General features: G+C 45.6%; 1 protein-coding gene across 50 annotated transcripts in view; it reads left to right on the forward strand.

Moving 5' to 3' along the window:
- Window positions 1-23,094, forward strand: part of ASPRV1 (aspartic peptidase retroviral like 1) — a 197,822-nt gene that overhangs the window by 70,370 nt on the left and 104,358 nt on the right. For 18 of the 50 annotated variants that reach the window (XM_063594864.1, XM_063594861.1, XM_057301289.2 and 15 more), the window contains one exon: window positions 22,978-23,080. The exons of 2 other annotated variants lie outside the window; for them this stretch is intronic. The gene's annotated coding sequence lies outside the window, so the exon portion shown is untranslated. Of the gene's footprint in view, window positions 1-6,235; window positions 7,566-15,236; window positions 15,275-20,487; window positions 20,554-22,977; window positions 23,081-23,094 lie in introns of all 50 variants that reach the window. 30 more of the 50 variants (XM_055107829.2, XM_063594867.1, XM_063594866.1 and 27 more) reach the window with 10 other exon arrangements.

Consider the following 23,094-nt stretch of genomic DNA (forward strand, 5'->3'; position numbering starts at 1 on the left):
CTTTGAATACCTCCATTAATAGAGGAGCTCATCAGTTCTTAGGACATTGTTGTTGAAAAGCTCTCATCGGTAGAAATATAATCATAATTTTTTGAGACAGGGTCTTGCTCTGTCACACAGGCTGGAGTGCAGTGTTGGATTACAGCTCACTGCAGCCTCAACCTCCCTGGCACAAGCCATCCTCCCCCTCAGCTTCTCCCTTCTCCGAGTAGCTGGGACTACAGGCACATGCCACCATGCCCGGCTGTTTTTTGGTTTTTTTTTTTTTTTTTTTAGTTTTTTATAGAGACAAGGTTTCACTATATTGTTCAGACTGGTCTCGAATTCCTGGGGTCAAGTGATCCTTCTGCCTTGACCACCTGAAGTGCTGGGATTACAGGCATGAGCCACCATGCCCTGCAGAAAATTATTATTTTTTGTTTTTATTTTATTTTATTTCATTTTATTTTTGAGACGAAATCTTGCTCTGTCGCCCAGGACAGAGTGCAGTGGCACAATATTGGCTTACTGCAACCTCTGCCTCCTGAGTTCAAGTGATTCTCCTGCCTCAGCCTCCCCAGTAGCTGGGAGTACAGGCGCTCACCATCATGCTTGGCTAATTTTTTTATTTTTAGTAGAGACAGGTTTCATCATGTTGGCTAGGCTGGTCTCAAACTCCTGACCTCAAGTGATCCTCCCACCTCGGCCTCCCAAAGTGCTGGGATTACAGGCGTGAGCCACCGCGCCTGGCCACCTGGCCTTTTTTTATTTTTAAGAGATAGGGTCTTGCTCTGTCACCCAGGCTAGAGTGCAGTGGTGTGATCATAGCTTACTGTAGCCTTGAACTCCTGGGCTCAAGTGATCCCCCTGCCTCAGCCTTCTGAGTAGCTGGGACTACTGTGTGCCACCACACCAGGCTAATTCTAAAAATTTTCTGTAGAGGCTGGGTGCAGTGGCTCACACCTGTAATCCCAGCACTTTGGGAGGCCAAGGTGGGTGGATCACTTGAGGCCAGGAGTTTGAGACCAGACTGGCCAATGTGGCGAAACCCCATCTCTACTAAAAATACAAAAGTTAGCTGGGCATGGTGGTTCACATCTGTGATCCTACCTACTCGGGAGGCTGAGGCATGAGAATTGCTTGAACCCAGGAGACAGAGGTAGCAGTGAGCTGAGATCGTGCCACTGCACTCCAGCCTGGGCAATAGAGCGAGACTGTTTCTCGTCAAAAAAAAAAAAAGAAAGAAAAATTTTTGTAGAGACTGGGTCTCGCTATGTTGCCTGGGTTGGTCTTGGACTCCTGACCTCAATCAGTCCTCCCGCCTTGGCCTCCCTAAGTGCTGGGATTACAGGCATGAGCCACTGCGCCCTGCTGAAAATTATTTCTTGTTTTGAATTGAAATCTAATTGAGACTTCTCATTAATTTAATTTAATTTTTGTTTTTATTTATTTATATTTGAGACGGAGTCCCACTCTGTCACCCAGGCTGGAGTGCAGTGGCACGATATCGGCTCACTGCAACCTCCACCTCCTGGGTTCAAGTGATTCTTCTGCCTTGGCCTCCTGAGTAGCTGGGATTACAGGTGTGTGCCACTACGCCTGGCTAATTTTTATATTTTTAGTAGAGATGGGGTTTCACCATGTTGGCCAAGCTGGTCTGGAACTCCTGACCTCAGGTGATCCTCCCACCTCAGCCTCCCAAAGTGCCGGGATTACAGGCGTGAGGCACTGTGCCCGGCCTAATTTTAGACCAGTACCCCGGAACTATACAGAATAAATATAATACATCTTCCACATGCCAACTCATGAACCTTTGAAGACAGTCTTCCTATGTGTAAGACATATTTGCAGTTTATCCTAATACCTAAACTTGCTTTCAGTTCAGATCATTCTGCACAGAAACAATTTCTACTTCTCCCTACTTTGTAAATGCAGCCTGACAAATCTGTGCTTCACTTAGGATTATTTAGTTACAAGGTGAGTATGCTTTCCTTTCCTCCTTGAAGAATGAATTGATGGTGAGCTAAGTCTTTACAATTGTCTGTGAGTTTGGAGGGTTTGCAGTCTCCTACTCTTGTAATCATTAGGAGGTCAGGCTGCTGCCCTGCTGCATACGCCATCAGAGCTCACAAAATGGCTGGAAGTTTATCCGGGCACTTGACAAACTGCATTTACTTCATCAGGCCACTAGGTGATGAACAACTCACAAACCCAGACTGCCAGGGACTGTGGTGTACAGGGCAGTTTCTGTTTATACTTGGAAAGGCCATTCGAAGTCATCTGGTCCAAACTCATTAAAAGGTTTTTGTTGGGGAGGAGAAACATGTTTTTTATATAGTTTGTCTTTCCTGGCTTTGTTACAGTTAAATGTTAATTGCCTGGGACATTTCCTTTTTTTTTTTTTTTTTTTGATACGGAGTCTCACTCTGTCACCCAGGCTGGAGTGCAATGGCACAATCTCGGCTCACTGCAGCCTCCGCCTCCCGGGTTCAAGCGATTCTCCTGCCTCAGCCTCCTACAGGCGTGCGCCACTGTGCCCAGCTAATTTTTGTATTTTATTTTTTTAGTAGAGACAGGATTTTGCACTGTTAGGCTGATCTCGACCTACTGACCTCATGATCGCCCGCCTTGACCTCCCAAAGTGGTGGGATTACAGGTGTGAGCCACCACTTCCAGCCAAGTAGGACATTTCTTTGAGTGATTTTCTTAGAAGGGGGGCATGAGTGGTACTTTCAAAGTCTTTTTATGTCCAATTTCTTTTTAACCTTCGTGTATGAATGATATTGTGGTTAGGTTTAGAATTCTTGGAATACTAGTCCTAGTCTCGACAAAGTCTTAAGTAGCTTTCCAGTGTTTTGAGTTTCTGGTGATACAGATGAGAAGTCCAATGGGATTTTTTTTCCTTGTAAGTAATAATCTGTTCTCTTGTTCTGGAAGTTTGTGAATTTTTATTTATGCTTAGAGTTTCCTGTGGTATGCTTCTGGTATGTCTTTTTTTTTTTTTTGAGATGGAGTCTTGCTCATCTCCAGACTGGAGTCACCCAGTCTGGAGTGCAATGGCACGATCCCGGCTCACTGCAACTTCTGCCTCCTGGGTTCAAGCGATTCTTCTGCTTCAGCCTCCCGAGTAGCTGGGATTACAGATGCATGCCACCACGCCTGGCTCATTTTTGTATTTTTAGTAGAGATGAGGTTTCGCCGTGTTGGCCAGGCTGAGGTGTATGCCTTTTAAAAATAACACTTGTTGGCACTTGATGAGCCTTTTAGACTTAAAAACTTAAAGTCTTTTTTCTGTTCAAGGTTGTTTTATTGCTTCCCTTTCTTTTTTTTTCCAACCTCCTTACTTTATAGAACTCAGAAAGGTGAAGTGACTTGTCCAAGCTCATATAGCTAGTTACAGATGAACCTCAAGCAAATAACCTGACTCCTTTGATGAACTAGACTTTTGTGTATTGAATATTGCTCCATTGAGAGGGCCATTATGAACAACTTAGAAACTTTTTAGTGAGACAGGAATTTTGCCAAGCCTTTGTGGGGAGATGAAGAAGGAAGAAGAGATAAAATTCATTATTTGTGGCCCATTTGAAGGGCTAAAGAATTCGCAAGTTCCCTGGTATCCCAGTTATTGGAGCTACCCCCGAAGCTCTAAAATGTAATAAAACCAGGAAGTTGCTTGAGCACTTGGAGAATTAGATTTTTAGTAGTCAGGAGTTGGATAAATGTGGTCATGCCCTATTGTAAATATCAAAAACATATAAATGGCATCCGAAGGCTTGGAGACAGACATCATAAACCATGTCTTATCAGTGGTCTGGTTTCTGTTTTGAGTTCCAACCTGGGACGCTTCTGTGGGAACCACCTGTTCCTGGCTCTGTTGATCTTTGGATTTCCCCAGCCCTTCAGTCCCTTTCAGTTTTGAAATGAAACCTACCCCAGAGGGCGAGGTCAGGTTACGAAGAGGACTTTGACAGCTCACCTTGGGTTGTTTTTTTCCCCCAGAGCTGTCTAGTGTGTGACTGTGTGAGGTGTGAGGCTCAGCAGGCTGTGATACAGATTAATTGATGGTGAATCAGCTGTTCGGTAACGCCTGGGCTGTGTCATTTTTTGGGTAACCAGGAAAACATGACCAAATAAATTGTCTTTCATCTATAGAAAGTTGAAACTTAAGGGTACAATCACCGGAAAGCTGCCTATGATCTCTGCCTTTGGTTTACTGACGAAGGAAAGGCTTTTTTTTTTTTTTTTTTTTTTTGAGACAAGAGTTTTGCTCTTGTTGCCCAGGCTGGAGTGCAATGGCACAATCTCTGCTCACTGCAACCTCCGCCTCCTGGGTTCAAGTGATTCTCCTGCCTCAACCTCCTGAGTAGCTGGGATTATAGGCATGTGCCACCACGACTGGCTAATTTTGTTATTTTTTTTTGTTAGTAGAGACGCGTTTTCTCCATGTTGGTCAGGCTGGTCTCGAACTCCCGACCTGAGTCAGGTGATCCGCCCGCTTTGGCCTCCCAAAGTGTTGGGATTACAGGCGTGAGCCACTGTGCCTGGCTGAAGGAAAGGCTTTAACTTGCCTTCATCTTTCCTCATTTGTAGATCTTCCTTACCTCCTTTCTATTCACATCTCTAGCTTCCTGCTGCTGCTCTAGCTACTAAACCTTTACATAATGTGCCTTTTGGAATTGGTGCTTTGGAAGTGACTCCTCTAGATACCCCTAGAAACCCCCGTTCTCCAGCCAGACTCACAGAATGCAGCTTGCCGCCTCCTTTTTCTGTAAACCTGGTTTCCATAAGATTGCAGCACTTCACTTGGAATCTTTACAAGTGAAACTAGCTCTTTCTTCAACCCACTCCTTACCACTTCACCCCTAACTTTGCCTGACTGTACTTCAGCCCCATTCCTCAGCACTCCAGAGCTGCCTCCAAATGGCCAGATACTTTCAGATACCTTTTGCTCTTTGAAATTTCTGCTGGCCAGGAGGCCAGCAAGGCCACTTGATCACTGTCCTTGAAGCTGGCATCTATACCCATTTCCCCTGTGTGTGTTGAGATTTTGGTGTCTGATCTCTCCTCCTGGGGCTATAGCCCAGGCTCAGAGATTGGTGACCAGGGCTTGCCTGGAGCCAAGGATTTGGGATAGAGTGTGGACTTAGGGGGCTTGGTGTTAACATTTCAGAGGTAGACAGATGAGAAGCCAGAATACGTGAACCTCAAGGCCAGTGGAGGATGGGAAGGACAGAGAGAATTTAGTATCTGAAGCAAAAGATGACCTTTGTAAGCTTCTCCTCCTGCCCATTCTTTTTGAAAAATTATTTAATTTACAGAGAATATAATAAATGATATTTTAAAAATACCAAAACATTGTAGATCACATTTTGGCTATTCCTGTCTCCCCATTTCAGTTATTTCTGTATTCACTAGAGATAATGTATTGGTGGTTTGGAATGTACCTGCCATACTTCTTCCTGTGTGTTTATTTACACATGTATGAACCCAGAAAAAATTTAAAGTATTATTTTTTGTTTTATTTAATTCTCTATACAAGTGATATAACATCTTATGTATCATTCTGGTATTTTCTTCTATGATTTAATAACATGCTTTGACAGTATTCCATGTTAGTACAAACAGGCATATCTCATTCTTTTTGGTGCTGGATAGTATTTCATAGAATGGATATGCTGTATTTTATTTGGCTATTTTTCTATCAAGACATTAAGGTATTTCCAGTTTTTGGGTGATCTCAACCTCTTTGGCAGCTTCAGTTACCATCTACACGTGGATGATTCCCAAATCTCCAGCCCAGATCTCTAGACCAGATTATCCAATTGCTTACAACCCCACTGGGATGTCTTGCAGCCCCCTGCTTTTTCTCACTTGCTCCTTCTCCAGTGCCCAATCATATACATTATAGATAGTATGCAGCGGCTAAAGCCCCAAACCCAGTAATGATTAATCATTCCTTCCTTCCCACGTCTGACAACCAGTCACTAGGACTTGTCCTCCCTACCTCCTCAGTATTTCTTGAATCTAATCATTTTCCCTCTCCATTGCTACTACCCTGTACGTTAGTTTTTAAATTTATAAAAGAGTACTTCTGAGGATTAAGTGAATTAATATATATAAGATGCTTAGAATAATAGATTGGTACCTACTAATTGCTATGTGAATCTTAGTTGTTATTATCATCATCTTAGTTTATATAATCCATTATCATCATTGCTTCCAGTCTTAATTTTATTCACCCCTACCTCCATTCCAGTCTCCACACTACAGCCAGAGTGATCTTCATAAAATGGAAGAATGGCCAGGCATGGTGGCTCATGCCTGTAATCCCAGCAATTTGGGAGGCCGAGGTGGGAGGATCGCTTGAGCCCAGGATTCAAGGCAACATAGTGAGACCATGTCTCTACAAAAAATAACAAATTAGCCAAGTGTGGTGCTGGTGAACATCTGTGGTCCCAGATACTTGGGAGGCTGAAGTGGGAGGATCATTTGAGCTTGGGAGGTTGAAGCTGCAACAAACTGTAATGATGCCACTGCACTCCAGCCTTGGTGACAGAGCGAGACCTTGTCTCAAAAAAAAAATAAAGTAAAATGTAAGAATGATTGCTTAAATGATAATTCTCCTGTTTAAAAGATGTCAGTGGTCCCTCTCCCGTCTCCCTCTCCCGTCTCCCTCTCCCTCTCCCATCTCCCTCTCCCGTCTCCCTCTCCCTCTCCCGTCTCCCGTCTCCCTCTCCCGTCTCCCTCTCCTGTCTCCGTCTCCCTCTCCCGTCTCCGTGTCCCGTCTCCTGTCTCCCTCTCCCGTCTCCCTCTCCCTCTCCTTTCCACGGTCTCCCTCTCATGCCGGGCCAAAGCTGGACTGTACTGCGCCATCTCGGCTCGCTGCAGCCTCCCTGCCTGATTCTCCTGCCCCAGCCTGCCGAGTGCCTGCGATTGCAGGCGCGCGCCGCCACGCCTGACTGGTTTTCGTGTTTTTTTGGTGGGGACGGGGTTTCACTGTGTTGGCCGGACTGGTCTCCAGCTCCTAGCCGCGAGTGATCCGCCAGCCTCGGCCTCCCGATGTGCCGGGATTGCAAACGGAGTCTTGTTAACTCAGTGTTCAATGGTGCCCAGGCTGGAGTGCAGTGGCGTGATCTCGGCTTGCTACGGCCTCCACCTCCCAGCCGCCTGCCTTGGCCCCCCAAAGTGCGGAGATTGCAGCTTCTGCCCAGCCGCCACCCTGTCTGGGAAGTGAGGAGCGTTTCTGCCTGGCCGCCCATCATCTGGGATGTGAGGAGCCCCTCTGCCTGGCTGCCCAGTCTGGAAAGTGAGGAGCGTCTCTGCCCAGCCGCCATCCCACCTGGGAAGTGAGGAGCGCCTCTTCCCAGCCGCCATCCCATCTAGGAAGTGAGGAGCGTCTCTGCCCGGCCGCCCATCGTCTGAGATGTGGGGAGCGCCTCTGCCCCGCCGCCCCGTCTGAGAAGTGAGGAGACCTTCCGCCTGGCAACCGCCCCGTCTGAGAAGTGAGGAGCCCCACCGCCCGGCTGCCACCCCGTCTGGGAAGTGAGGAGCGTCTCCGCCCGGCAGCCACCCCGTCCGGGAGGGAGGTGGGGGTCAGCCCCCCGCCAGGCCAGCACCCCGTCCGGGAGGGAGGTGGGGGGTCAGCCCCCCGCCCGGCCAGCCGCCCAGTCCGGGAGGGAGGTGGGGGGGTCAGCCACCCGCCCGGCCAGCCGCCCCGTCCGGGAGGGAGGTGGGGGGCTCAGCCCCCCACCCAGCCAGCCGCCCCATCTGGGAGGTGAGGGGCGCCTCTGCCCGGCCGCCCCTACTGGGAAGTGAGGAGCCCCTCTGCCCGGCCACCACCCTGTCTGGGAGGTGTACCCAACAGCTCATTGAGAACGGGCCATGATGACAATGGCGGTTTTGTGGAATAGAAAGAAGGGGGAAAGGTGGCGAAAAGATTGAGAAATCGGATGGTTGCCGTGTCTGTGTAGAAAGAGGTAGACATGGGAGACTTTTCATTTTGTTCTGTACTAAGAAAAATTCTTCTGCCTTGGGATCCTGTTGATCTGTGATCTTGCCCCCAACCCTGTGCTCTCTGAAACATGTGCTGTGTCCACTCAGGGTTGAATGGATTAAGGGTGGTGCAAGATGTGCTTTGTTAAACAGATGCTTGAAGGCAGCATGCTCGTTAAGAGTCATCACCACTCCCTAATCTCAAGTACCCAGGGACACAAACACTGCGGAGGGCCGCAGGGTCCTCTGCCTAGGAAAACCAGAGACCTTTGTTCACTTGTTTATCTGCTGACCTTCCCTCCACTATTGTCCTGTGACCCTGCCAGATCCCCCTCTGCGAGAAACACCCAAGAATGATCAATAAAAAAAAAAAAGAAAAGAAAAAAAAAAAAAAGATGTCATTGAAGGCCAGGCGCAGTGGCTCATGCCTATAATCCCAGCACTTTAGGAGGGAGGCCAAGGCAGGTGGATCATCTGAGGTCAGGAGTTCAAGACCAGCCTGGCCAACATGGTGAAACCCCATCTCTACTAAAAATACAAAAATTAGCTGGGCGTGGTGGCAGGCACCTGTAATCCCAGCTACTCGGGAGGCTGAGGTAGGAGAATCACTTGAACCTGGGAGGTGGAGGTTGCAGTGAGCTGAGATTGCGCCATTGTACTCCAGCCTGGGCAACAAGAGCGAAACTGCATCTCAAAAAAAAAAAAATGATGTTAGATGTTAGTGATGTTTCCATTGAACTGCTTTGTGTTTTGGAGACAGAGTCTCTGTCTCCTGGGCTTGAGTGCAGTAGCATGATTTCGGCTCATGCAACCTCTGCCTCCCAGTTTCAAGCGATTGTCCTGCCTCGGCCTCCCAAAGTGCTGGGATTATGGGTGTGCACCACCATGCCCAGCTAATTTTTGTTATTTTTAGTAGAGATGGGGTTTCACCATGTTGGTTAGGCTGGTGTCGACCTCCTGGCCTCAAGTGATCTGCCCACCTCAGCCTCCTGAAATTCTGAGAGTACAGGTGTGAGCCACTGCACCCAGCCTCCATTGAGCTTTTAATGACTTCATTTTATTGAGATACCTGATTTTTCTTTTCTTTCCTTCCTTCCTTTTCTTTTTCTTTCTTTTTTTTTTTTTTGTTTTTGAGTCAAAAGCCTCGTTCTGTCACCCAGGCTGTAGTGCAGTGGTGTGATCATAACTCACTGTACCTCTCTGGGCTCAAGGGATCTTCCTGCCTCAGCCTCCCCAGTAGCTGGGACTAAAGGCATGCGCCACCACACCTGGCTAATTTTTAAAAAAATTTTTTGTAGAAACGAGGTCTCACAGCTGGTCTCTGTGCCACCGCACCCTGCCCCTGCTTTTAAATGCTATCTCTTCAGACAGGTCTTCCCTTGACTATCTAATGATTCTAAAGTATCTACCCATATGCTTTTATTACATCACCTGATTTTAATTCTGTGATCGCACTTATCAATATATTATAATTTTCTGGTTTATTTACATATTTGTTTATAGTCTTCTCCAATTAAAAGAGAACAGGAATATTATCTTTTTTTTTTTTTTTTTTTTTTGAGATGGTGTCTTGCACTGTTACCCAGGCTGGAGTGTAGTAGCGCCATCTCGGCTCATTGCAAGCTCCGCCTCCTGGGTTCATGCCATTCTCCTGCCTCAGCCTCCTGAGTAGCTGGGACTACAGGTGCTAATTTTTTGTACTTTTAGTAGAGACGGGGTTTCACCGTGTTAGCCAGGATGATCTTGATCTCCTGACCTCATGATCCACCCGCCTCAACCTCGCAAAGTGCTGGGATTACAGGCATGAGCCACCCACCGCACCTGGCCTTTGTTTTGTTTTGTTTTGTTTTGCCCAGGCTGGAGTGCAGTGGTTCGATCTCGGCTTACTGCAGTGTCTGTCTCCCGGGTTCAAGCGATTCTTGTGCCTCAGCCTCCTCAGTAGCTGGGATTAGAGGCGCGTGCCACCATGCCTGGCTTAAGTTTTGTATTTTTAGTAGGAACAAGGTTTCACCATGTTAGCCAGGCTGGTCTTGAGCTCCTGACCTCAAACGTTCCGCCTGCCTTGGCCTCCCAAAGTGCTGGGATTACAGGTGTGAGCCACTGTGCCTGGCTGATATTGTTTGTTTTATTCATTGTTGTATTCCTAGCACCTAGGACAATGTCTGACACATTATTGACAATACTTGTGAAGTGAATAGTAAAACAACTTTCTTTGTCCTATTAGGCCCTTTTGGCCTCTCCAGCATCTTCTGCATCAGTCCCCTATCTTGACCTTCCCATCCTCCAGCTCATGACATCTCTTTAGATGTGCTTTCTTGCTGCAAGGCCTTTGCATGTGCTCTTCATTGTGCCTAGAACACCCTTCCTCCCATGCTCTGTCACTGCCTGGATATCTCCTATTCATCATCTAAGTTATAGCTTAGTATACATATAACTTCACCTGATTAGCCTTGATCCTACAACTCTGCGTGCATTGCCATTAATTATCATATGTATTGTAATTATTTTGTTGTCTGTGTCCTTCACTAGACTGTAAGCTTATGTTGTGCTCACCATGAATTCCTAGTCAAAGCTTATCAGCAGTGGCTAGAAGGACCTTTGAGGTGGGGCACTAGGGAGGGGGATAGAGTATTGGGGGCAGCACCTGAGGTCTAGGAAGGTGTGCTTTAGGATGTCAGGGTGAGTTTTAAACACTGGCCCTTGGTTCATTGTCATCCTATTTCGTCCATCTTTGGTAATTCCCTTGTTTGCCTGGATGAACCATCTAAAATGATTAAGTCATATCCATGAAACCAGGGTAAGCCTGACACAAAACACTTGCTCATGAAGGGAGCATGTGTCCTGAGGATAAAGGTTGAGAATCTGGGTAGGCATATTATTAACTTCAGGTAGCTGAGGGCAGAATAACTGACAGTGGAGTAGAATTCTAAGCAAGGAAGGAAGCAAAAGGCCTGAAGGATAAGATGAGACAAGGCTGAAGCAGGATCATTAAATCATAAACCTGGAGCACCTGGATAGTGAGTAGAGTGTAAGAAGGAACAGGGCAAGCAATTCAGGATTAGAGTCATAAATAATCTTGGGGATTACTTAAATCATCTTCTAGCATTCTTACCTCTTTAGTTTGGAACCAGCTTTTGGATTATAGAAAGGATCAGATAGTTGACATACAAGGATTTGAGTGAGAGTGTATATTACTTTCTCTGTATTTTATGGGCTCTTTACTTTAAAATGAAATCCCCAGAAATCCTACCTTAACTTTTCCCCCACCTAAATTTCTGCTGCCAAGAGCCTATCCATTCTTTTAAATATGTCAGGTTCAACTCCCTTATCTTTGAAACAAGTTGCATGTACAGAAGCCTGCAGTAGTCCTGGAGCTTCCTTCAGACAGGGTGAAGGGAGTGAGCTCTCTTCAGGCTACCTCCTCCCACTGAACCAGGCATAGGAGCTGGCCTCAGCAGCCTTAGGAGTTCAGGACTCTGTTCAACATGAATCTGTGGAATTTCTCTCTGAATTTTGGGGAGAGAGTATTCTGTAGAATATAGTACGGGACTCTGTCAGTGAGGCATAGCAAAAAGTACTGGAAGACTGGCTGGATGTGCGTGAATGGTGGGATCTGAAGGTATGTAGGAGTGGGCATCAAGGTTTCTGACCTGGCTCTTAAATTTTGACAGCGTTAGGGGGCACTCATGTGCCAAGTAGAGAGTCTTGAGGGGTAGCGCTCGTCCCTGGTCCTTAGAGGTGTTCTGAATGTTTTTGTATGTAGCTCAGAGTTCTTTTGCAGGCTGATGGGGATTCATGAAGATAGAGTACTTACTGAGGAACGGTGTGTTCTGTTTTGAAGATTGGATGGAGTGGTTATGTGCACAGACTGGGCAGTCTATGGCCTGGTCATCTAGTCTCTGTGAGGTGAGGCACCTGCATTTCCTTCCTAGGGCCATGCTGGGAAAACCAACCTAAGAGAGCTGGAGATCATGACTATTGTTAGTGATTTCCCCGAAACTGCTAACTGTCTTTGCTTGCTCCTTCTGTTCTCTTAAGTCCCATGGCTGTAATGTCCTGCCTTCTATTTTCTGCTTTGGGACCTTCAAATTCCATAATTCATTCAGACTTCTCTTTCTAGAGACAAGGTCTCGCTATGTTGCCCAAGCTGGAGTGTGGTGGCTGTTCACAGGCGTGATCATAGCACACTACAGCACTGAACTTGAGCTCAAATGACCCTTCTGCCTCAGCCACCCAAGTTGCCGGGATATAGGTGTGCACCATCACACTTAGCTCAGACTGCTCTGTCTAGATTACTTAATGCCCAGCTTGACTCTGGCTTTACATAGTACTCTAATTATGACATTGACAGCCAGCTTCAAGTAAGGGCCTTTCTTCATTAGTCTTGTTCCTAGAGCTATGGTTTTGAAGCTTTAGTGCATCAGAATTACCCATGAGGGTGAGAGAGGGGGCGCTGGATACTTGTTTAAAATGCAGATTTCCTGGTATCAACTGCTAGATACTCTAATTGAGTAGGTTTGGGGTGGTGACCAGGAATCTGCAGCTTGATCAGCCTCCCAGGTGATTCTGACACCAGTCATCTGGTCTCCAGATCATATATATATGTATTTTTTTGAGATGGAGTTTCGCTCTTGTTGCCCAGGCTGGAGTGCAATGGCACGATCTTGGCTCACTGCAATCTCTGCCTCCCAGGTTCAAGCAGTTCTCCTGCCTCAACCTCCCAAGTAGCTGGGATTACAGGCACCCGCCACTATGCCCAGCTAATTTTTTTTTTTTTAATTTTTTGTATTTTTAGTAGAGACGGGGTTTCACTATGTTGGCCAGGCTGGTCTTGAACTCCTGACCTCAGGCAATCCACCCACCTCAGCCTCCCACAGTGCTGGGATTACAGGTGTGAGCCACCGTGCTCAGCCAAAGATATCTATGATATCTATTTTCTCCTTTTTTTTTTTTGAGACAGAGTTTTGCTCTTGTCGCCCAGGCTGCAGTGCAATGGAGTGATCTCAGCTTACTGCAGCCTCCATCTCCCAGGTTCAAGAGATTCTCCTGCCTCAGCCTGCAGAGTAGCTGGGAATGCAGGCGTCCACCACCACACCCAGCTAAATTTTTTATTTTTATTTTTGTATTTTTAGTAGAGACAGGGTTTCGCTATGTTGGCCAGGCTAGTCTTGAACTCTTGACCTCAGGTGATCCACTTGCCTCCCAAAGTGCTGGGATTACAGGTGTGAGCCACTGCACCCGGTCCTCCAGACCATATTTAGAGAAATTTTGACTTAGAGGACTCTGCCACTTCTCTACCCTTAAAGGGGCAGGGAAAAGATTTGAGTTCTTTACTTGGATCCTGCAGTATCTGGTCCCTGCATGTTTCTCAAGTCTCATCCCAGGCCCCTTCTTCCCTACTGCTGGCACCTTCATCTGCTCACAGTTCGTTGACCCCTTCTCCAGCAGTTTCTGGCCTGAAGGCCTTTGCAGTGCTGTATAGCCTCTGCCTGGAACACTCTTTACTGTGCATAATGCCTCAATTAACTATCCCTAGGTTTTTTTTTTTTTTTGAGACAGAGTCTCACTCTATCACCCAGGCTGGAGTGCAGTGGCATGATCTCAGCTCACTACAACCTCTGCCTCCCAGGTTCAAGCGATTCTCCTGTCTCAGCTTCTCGAGTAGCTGGGACTACAGGCGTGCGCCACCATGCCCGGCTAATTTTGTATTTTTCATAGAGACGGGGTTTCTCCATGTTAGCCAGGCTGGTCTTGAACTCCTGACCTCAAGTGATTCACCTGCCTCGGCCTCCCAAAGTGCTGGGATTACAGGCATGAGCCACCGCGCCCGGCCTGTCCTTTGCCTTTAATTGTCAAGTAAGCATTATCTCCTTTTGAAGGGCTTTTCTGGCCGCTCTATATAAAGAAACTGTTAGCACCCCATTTGTTTACATAAGACCACTTAACTGTTTGTCTTTCTCTCCTGGTGGGTTATAAGCTCTGTGAGGGCAGGGAACTTGTTCCTGGTTATGTATCTTCAGGGCCTAGTATGTAGAGGCACTCAATAACTACTTGTTGACTAATCCACATTTTTATTTTCATGTTAGTATCTGTGTTGTTGGATTGTGTGTCTGCACAACTTTTTTTAATTGAGACAGAGTTTCGCTCTTGTTGCCCGGGCTGGAGTGCAGTGGAGCGATCTCGGCTTACTGCAGCCTCTGCCTTGCAGGTTCAAGCAGTTTTTCTGCCTCAGCCTCCCAAGTAGCTGGGATTACAGGCATGTGCCACCACACCTGGTTAATTTTGTATTTTTTTTTAGTAGAGACGGGGTTTCACCGTGGTGGTCAGGCTGGTCTCAAACTCCTGACCTCAGGTGATCCACCTGCCTCGGCCTCCCAAAGTGCTGGGATTACAGGCGTAAGCCACTGTGCCCGGCGACTATGCCCAACTCTTGCCCTTTGTATGTATTGTTGCCTTTGCCAGAAACACCCTTTCTCATGTCAATTTGGCAGATTCCTTCTTGTCCTTTACTACTTCTTTAAGCATTTCTTTGACTTCTGAGACAGTGCAGGTTCAACAGAGACAGCACTTTGTCCTCTTTAATAGGCTTTTTTTTTTTTTTTTTTGAGATGGAGTCTCACTCTGTTGCCCAGGCTGGAGCGTGGTGGTGTGATCTCGGCTTACTGCAACCTCTGCCTCCTGAGTTCAAGTAATTCTCATGCCTCAGCCTCCCGAGTAGCTGGAATTACAGATGTGCGCCACCACACCCAGCTAATTTTTGTATTTTTAGTGAACATGGGTTTTACCATGTTGGCCAGGCTGGTCTCAATTACCTGAGCTCAGGTGATCCGCCTGCTTCGGTCTCTCAAAGTGCTGGGATTACAGGCATTAGCCACCACACCTAGCCTTCTAACAGGCTTTTCAACCATATATTGTGATTTTACCTGTGTAGGAGATAGATGGTAGCGTCTGTCTTTTACAGTTGACAACCCAGAGGCTCTAAGACAGGTGTCCCCAACCCTAGTCTGTGGCTCATTAGGAACAGGTTGCACAGCAGGAGGTGAGTGAGTGGTGGGCGAGTGAGCAAAGCTTCATCTGTGTTTTTACAACCATCACTCGCATTACTGCCCGAGCTGTGCCTCCTGTCAGATCAGCGCAGCATTAGATTCTCATAGGAGTGGGAACTCTATTGTGAACTGAGCAAGTGAGGGATCTAGGTTGCATGCTTCTTATGAGAATCTAATGCCTGATGATCTGTCACTGTCTCCTATCTCATCTAATTGCAGGAAAACAAGCTCAGGGCTCCCACTGATTGTACATTATGGTGAGTTGTATAATTATTTCATTATATATTACAACATAATAATAATAGAAATAACGTGCACAATAAATGTAATGTACTTGAATTATCCTGAGACCATTCCCTCCCCTTTGTACATGGAAAAATTGTCTTTCATGAAACGGGTCCCTGATGCCAAAAAGGTTGGGGACGTCTGCTCTAAGAGATTAATTAACTTGGAAATGGCAGAACTGATACTTGAACCCTGATGTATCTAAGGAGCCCTCATTTCTACCTCACTATGCTCCCTCTAAGAAAACCAATCAGTGTGCATACCTATGTAACAAACCTGCATGTTCTGCACATGTAGCCCAGAACTTAAAGTATAATTTAAAAAAAAATTCAATTTACCATTAAAAAAAAAAAAAAAGAAAACCAATCAGCAGACTGAGAGACACTGAAGTGAAAGAGGTGCTTTTAAAAAAATTAGTTGGTGGGCCGGGCACAGTGGCTCACGCCTGTAATCCCAGCACTTTGGGAGGCCGAGGTGGGCGGATCACGAGGTCAGGAGATCGAGACCATCCTGGCTAACGTGGTGAAAACCCTGTCTCTACTAAAAAAAATACAAAAAATTAGCCGGGCGTAGTGGCGGGCGCCTGTAATCCCAGCTACTCAGGAGGCTGAGGCAGGAGAATCGCCTGAACCTGGGAGGTGGAGGTTGCAGTGAGCCGAGATCATACCATTGCACTCTAGCCTGGGGGACAAGAGCGAGACTTTGTCTCAAAAAAAAAAAAAAAAAAATTTTCTTCAGAGTCCAGGCGTGGTGGTTTACACCTGTAATTGTAGCACTTTGGTAGGCTGACGCAGGCTATCACTTGAGGCCAGGAGTTCCAGGCCAGCCTGGCCCACATGGCAAAACACTGTCTCTATAAAAAATACAAAAATTAACTGAGTGCAGTGGCGCGTGCCTGTAGTCCCAGCTACTTGGGAGGCTGAGGCAGGAGAATCGCATGAACCCGGGAGGTGAAGGTTGCTTGAACCCAAGAGGTGGAGGTTAACTCCAGCCTGGGTGACAGAGTGAGACTCAGTTTCCTCAGAGTTAAACACGTAAAATGAATAATTTTGACAAGAAATTTATAAAGACAGCAGAGTGTAAAGGGTGACCATAGCATTGAGAAGATGATGTGTATTTCATGTATTTCCTTGATCATATCCGTGATTCCTTGTGGTACTGATAAAGCCAACACATACAGCCTGGTAGAAATGAGCTTGGCCATGCGTGTTGGCTCACGCCTGTAATCCCAGCACTTGGGGAGGTTGAGGTGGGCAGATCACGATCAAGACCATCCTGGCCAACATGGTGAAACGCTGTCTCTACTAAAAATACAAAAAATTAGCTGGGCATGGTGGCATGCGCCTGTAGTCCCAGCTACTCGGGAGGCTGAGGCAGGAGAATTGCTTGAACCTGGGAGGCAGAGGTTGCAGTGAGCTGAGATTGTGCCACTGCATTTCAGCCTAGCCACAGAGCGAGACTGTGTCTAAAAAAAAAAACAAAACAAAAAAATCGTTTTACTGGCTGGGCGCAGTGGCTCATGCCTATAATCCCAGCACTTTGGGAGGCCGAGGCGGGTGAATCACTTGAGGTCAGGAGTTCAAGACCAGCCTGGCTAAAATGATGAAACCCCATCTTTACTAAAACTACAATAATTAGCTGGACGTGGTGGTGCATGCCTGTAATCCCAGCTACTTGGGAGGCTGAAGCAAGAGAATTGCTGGAACCTGGGAGGCAGAGGTTGCAGTGAGCCGAGATCACACCACTGCACTCCAGCCCGGGCAACAGAGCAAGATCCTGTTTCAAAAAAAAAAAAAGATACATAATGGATGGTTGGTTGCAGGAAAAAGAAAAATGACACAGATATACATAAACAAGCTGATGTGGAACAATCTCCAAGATCTGTCATTAAGAGAAAACTAAAGAAAAGTGCAAAATTGTATTTATGGTTAGTGTGCTAGTGTTAGCATTTATATGTAAAAAGAGGAGAAACTCTTGTTATATACCCATACTGTTTCTGAAAATTTTCTTTTTCTTTCTTTCTTTCTTTTTTTTTAGTAGAGATGGGGTTTCCCTGTGTTGCCCAGGCTGGTCTAGAACACGTGGACTCAAGCAATCCACCTACCTTGGCCTCCCAAAGTGCTGGGATTACAGGCATGAGCCACCATGCCTGGCCTTTTTGTTTTTTAATATCCTTCTCTGTTGCTGAATTTTTTTTTTTCCCATATGAACATTACCTTTTTAAAAAGAGTAGTTGTGAGCTGGGCGTGGTGGCTCACGCCTATAATCCTAGCACTTTGGGAGGCTGAGGCGGGCAGATCACCTGAGGTCAGGAGTTTGAGACCAGCTTGCCTAACATGGCAAAACCCAGTCTCTACTAAAAATACAAAAAAATTAGCTGGGTGAGGTGGCGCACGCCTGTAATCCCAGCTACTCGGGAGACTGAGACGGGAGAATCACTTGAACCCAGGAGGTGAAGGTTGCAGTGGCAGGGAGCCGAGATTGTGCCACTGCGCTCCAGCCTGTGTGACAGAGCAAGACTCTGTCTAAAAAAAACAAAACAAAACAAAAGCAGTTGTAAAAAAACACACATAAAATTTACCATCTTAACCATTTTTAAGGGTATGAGAAATTGTAAAAAACAAACGTAAAATTTGCGATTTTAACCACTTTTAAGTCTTTACGTTTTGGTAGTCTTAGGTATATTCACATTTTGTGCAACAGATCTCCAGAACTTTTTCATCTTGCAAAACTGAAACTCTCTACCCATTAAACAACAACTCTTCTTGCCCTACCCCTCCTTTCTCTCTGGTACCACCATTCTACTTTCTGTTTCTATGAATTTGGATACTTTACTACCTCATATAAATAGAGTCATACAGTATTTTTGTGTGTGTGATGGGCTTATTTTACTTAGCATAGTGTGTTAGGGTTCATTCATGCTGTAGCATGTGACAGGATTTGTTTCTGGTTTAAGGTTGAATAATAATCCATTTTATGTATGCATCATAGTTTAGCCATTCATTCATCAATACGTTGCCTTTTTAAAAATTTTAATTTTTAATGTTTTTGTAGAGACGGAGTCTTGCTATGTTGCTCAGGCTGGTCTTGAACTCCTCACCTCAAGCGATCCTCCCGTCTTGGCCTCCCAAGTGTCAGGATTACGGGCATGTGCTATCACACCCAACCTGATACATTGCCTTTATAAATTTTTTTTTCTTTATTCTAAAAACCAGAAAAAACAAAACTGGATACATGTGCAGAACATGCAGGTTTGTTACATAGCTATACGTGTGCCATGGTGGTTTGCTGCACCTATTGACCTATCCTGTAAGTTCCCTCCCCTCACCCCCACCCCCCAACAGCCCTGATGTGTGTTATTCCCTTCTCTGTGTCCATGTGTTCTCAATGTTCACCTCCCACTTATGAGTGAGAATGTGTGGTGTTTGGTATTATGTTCCTGTGTTAGTTTGCTGAGGATGATTCCAGCTTCATCCATGTCCCTGCAAAGGATATGATCTCATTGCTTTTTATGGCTGCATAGTATTCCATGGTTTATATGTACCATATTTTCTTTATCCAGTCTATCATTAATGGGCATTTGGGTTGGTTCCATGTCTTTGTTATTGTAAATAGTGCTGTAATAAACATACGTGTGCGTGTGTCTTTTTCTTTTTTTTGAGACGGAGTCTTGCTCTGTCACCCAGTGGTATCAGAGTGCAGTGGCACGATCTCTGCTCACTGCAACCTCCACCTCCCAGGTTCCAGTGATTCTCCTGCCTCAGCCCTCCTGAGTAGCTGGGATTACAGGCGTGCGCCACCACGCCTGGCTAATTTTTGTATTTTTAATAGAGACAGGGTTTCACCACGTTGGCCAGACTGGTCTCAAACTCCTGACCTCAGGTAATCCACCTGTCTCGGCCTCCCAAAGTGCTGGGATTATAGGCGTGAGCCACCTCGCCTGTCCTGAGTGTTTTTTAAAAGTACTTTGCTTCACCTTATAAATGTGATCCTGAAAAGCTGGGTATAAACATTGTATGTATATATATGTATGTATGTATGATGGATAGTTTAAGGGGTGGTTAAATAATATCTTAGTTAACTTTACAGCAAAGAGGAGACTCTTTTTTGTCTTGTGAATGATCCCCAACTTTATGTCTCAGATGTTTGTATTAGAGATTTTTCTTGAAGTAAAACATACCTCTACTAGGAATGGAACCAAAAAGGGGGAGATGTGGTTATTTGAAATTGAAGATAGCTGTATATACCAGGACATCCCATCGTTTGTCTTACTTTACCCACTTCTCCATTTGTTTTACCAGCATCTCTGTTTTCCTGTTCCATGCACTAGAAATCCTGGAGCCCTCTTATTATATTTATTTATTTATTTATTTATTTATTTATTTATTTATTTATTTATTGAGACGGAGTCTTGCTCTGTCACCCAGGCTGGAGTGCAGTGGCTTGATCTCGGCTCACTGCAAACTCCGCCTCCCGGGTTCACACAATTCTGCCTCAGCCTCCTGAGTAGCTGGGACTACAGGCGCCTGCCACCGCGCCGGGCTAATTTTTTTTGTGTGTATTTTTAGTAGAGACGGGGTTTCACCGTGGTCTTGATCTCCTGACCTTGTGACCCACCCGCCTCGGCCTCCCAAAGTGCTGGGATTACAGGTGTGAGCCAGCGCGCCCAGCTATTTTTTATTTTTTGAGACGGAGTCTCACTCTGTCACCCAGGCTGGAGTGCAGTGGCACGATACCGGCTCACTGCAACCTCCGTCTCCTGGGTTCAAGCGATTCTCCTGCCTCAGCCTCCTGACTAGCTGGGATTACAGTAGAGACGGGGTTTCACCATTTTGGCCAGGCTGGTCTTGAACTCCTCACCTTGTGATCCACCCGCCTCAGCCTCCCAAAGTGCTGGGATTACAGGCGTGAGCCACCGCGCCTGGTGAGCCCTCTTATTTTTATAACATGCTTCCTGTGTGTTGATTTTGTTTTCCCTATTGGGGTAAATTTTTGAAGGCAGGAGGCATCTCTTATATCCTGTAGTGATGAGCATAATACGAGTTGTTCAATAAATACACATTTGGCAAAGATGAGAGAGGTGGAGAGAGAAAGAGGTTCCTCTGCTGAAGAAGTGTGATTACTTTTGGGTTTTGTCTACCTCATGTGGTACCCATTTCTAGCAGGGAATTTCTTCCACTTGCAGACCAAGTGTGTTGGGGACTTCAGATGCGTACATGAGTGTTTGTGATGTTTCCTGCTGAAAGCACAGGTAAGAGAGCTGAAGCCAGATTGGGGCCTGAAGAATCAGACTTGATAGTTTGTAGACTTCTGTGATAACCCTGAGGAGAGAATCTCAGGTTTCTATCCTCTGCTTAACAACAAGCCTGAATATTTAACTATCAGCAGGGCAGCTGGACCTGAATGTGCTTTAGGCGTCTTAAATTCAGTAGTACATAGTAGGAATGTTTGATAAAAGTGATTTTACTTTTTTTGTCAATAGTGTATGAAAGCACTTAACACAGAGCCTGGCTTATAGTTGGTGTCCAAGAGGTGACAGAGAGTATGTGAGAAATGTTTTGAAGTAGTTGAGTCTTTCTCTGAGTGCCCTGCCTCCACTCATGTGCCTATACCCCCCACCCCAGGCTAAAGATACAGGCACCAACAATGTGGATTTCACCTTTGGGAAGTTTCCAGTTCCTTGTTTGTGGCATTATGCTCAAACAAGAAGTGTAGTCTGCTCTTACATATGTAAGAGCAGATAGATCTGAACCCTGGCTACCCTCACCCCAGACTGAAAATGTTTGAATCAAACTAACATGTCTGGTCACCCTCGGCAGCTTTCTTCGTAGGGACTTAGTCTCAAGAACCTTAGTGGGGAAATCTGTGAATCTCTGCGGTAAATGGGCAAGGCGGTGGATATGGGGAGTTGAGCATGAATTAACTTAGCCAGGATAGCTTATGAGTACAGGCATGGAGGAGAGAACATGGTAGGGGCCAAAAAGGGCTTGACTCTGTCATTTCTGCTCATAGAAAGATGTAGGCCTTGTGTGCCAAGGGTAGAGCTCTGGCCTCCTGTGGCCTTTCACCTCCATATGATGAGCCAGGCTTGCTCCCAGCTGTCCCTGCAGGGCATCTTGGGTTTTGTAGGGGATGAAAATAGGGAATCTGAGTCAGGTGGCCTTGCTTCAAATCCTGCAGGTGTGCAGGGAGGAGTTGTGCCTCCCCAGGACCTGTTTCCTATGTATTGAAATAAGAGGAATCCCATCCAGATTCTGTGGAGGTTTCCTTCCATCCTTCTTATGTCCCTTTTTCACACTGTCACTGGCCTGGCTTCTGGGAAGAAGAGAGAAAGGATTAGAGAAATAAAGAACTTGAGGAGGTGTGTAGATTTGCTGTCCTTAAATTCTTTCTGGAGCAAAGTATAGGTATTGGGAGGAGGATCAGTGAATGGGTGCGTGAACAGATAAGCTGCTTATACTGTTGCCTGGCACTCAGCCTGGACCGTTACTCAGTATTATTAATCTTGTTAGATGTTGGTCTACTCTCCCAGTTGGAATATGAGCATATATATGTGTAATTTTATATCAATGGAGTCATATCTTGTTACTGTTTTACCATCTTTTTTTCACTTGATTTCACTTGATTGAGGACATTTTCATGTCAATAAATACAGAATAAAGGGCTGAATTATAGTTCAGTGAGTGGATATAATACTGCTATTATTCTCTAATATTTAATCCATTTATTTTATCTGTTATCAGTGGGGTCTTCTTTGACTCCTGTAACAAGATAACAATCCTCCTTTCTTCCCTATCTCTCTTCCCTTCTATATTTTTCTCTATAGCATTTAGCATTATCTGATATATACTTTTCTTATTTATTTGCTTATTGCCTAACTTCCCTCCATTAGAATATAAGCTCCATGAAGACAGGGATTTTTCTTTTAAAGATTGTTTTATTATGCTAGAATCAGGCAGCATCTCATTCTGTATCATAGAATGAGTGTTTCTCCCCATTTTTTTTGGAGACAGGGTCTCGCTCTGTCACCCACACTGGAGTGCAGTGGCATGATCTCATCTCACTGCAACCTTCACCTCCTGGGCTTAAGTGATCCTCTTACCTCAGCTTCTCAAGTAATTGGGACTACAGGCATGTGCTGCTTCACCCAGCTGTTTTTAAAATTTTTTTCTAAAGATGGGGTCTCAATGTGTTGCCCAGTCTGGTCTCAAACTCCTAGGTTCAAGCAATCCTCCCTCCTCAGCCTCCCAAAGTGCTGGGATTACAGGTGTCAACCACCACACCTGGCCCTTTTTTCTTTTATCCATGCTCTATACTTGGTATTGAGAACAGTTCCTGGTACATCACTGATGCTTAATAAATATTTGTTGAGTGAATGAATTTGTTGGACATTTGGTATACTTATTGGGCTTTTTATTTGCAATATTTTGATTATTGTGAGCATTCTATGATAAACACTTGGTATATACATCTTTGCATGCTTGTGCACTATCTCTTCAGGATAAATTCCAAGAAATTTGCCTGCTGAGTTAAAGAGTATGCATATTTAAAATGTCAATTCACGGAGCCAAACTACCCTTAAGAATATAAACTTCTATTAGCACATGAGATTGCCTGTTTTCCCATGTTTTTAATAACATTGGGTGTTGTATTTTTTGTCTTCCTCATCTGACAGGTGAGACGTGGTCTTGTAACACAGTGGTTAAGAATGTGACTTTGGAGCCAGCCTGCTAGGGGCTGAATTCTGACTCAGCCATTTACTAACTGTGTGACCTTAGGTAAGTCATTTACC

This window comes from Pan paniscus, chromosome 12, assembly GCF_029289425.2.
Source record: "Pan paniscus chromosome 12, NHGRI_mPanPan1-v2.0_pri, whole genome shotgun sequence".
NCBI lineage: Eukaryota > Metazoa > Chordata > Mammalia > Primates > Hominidae > Pan > Pan paniscus.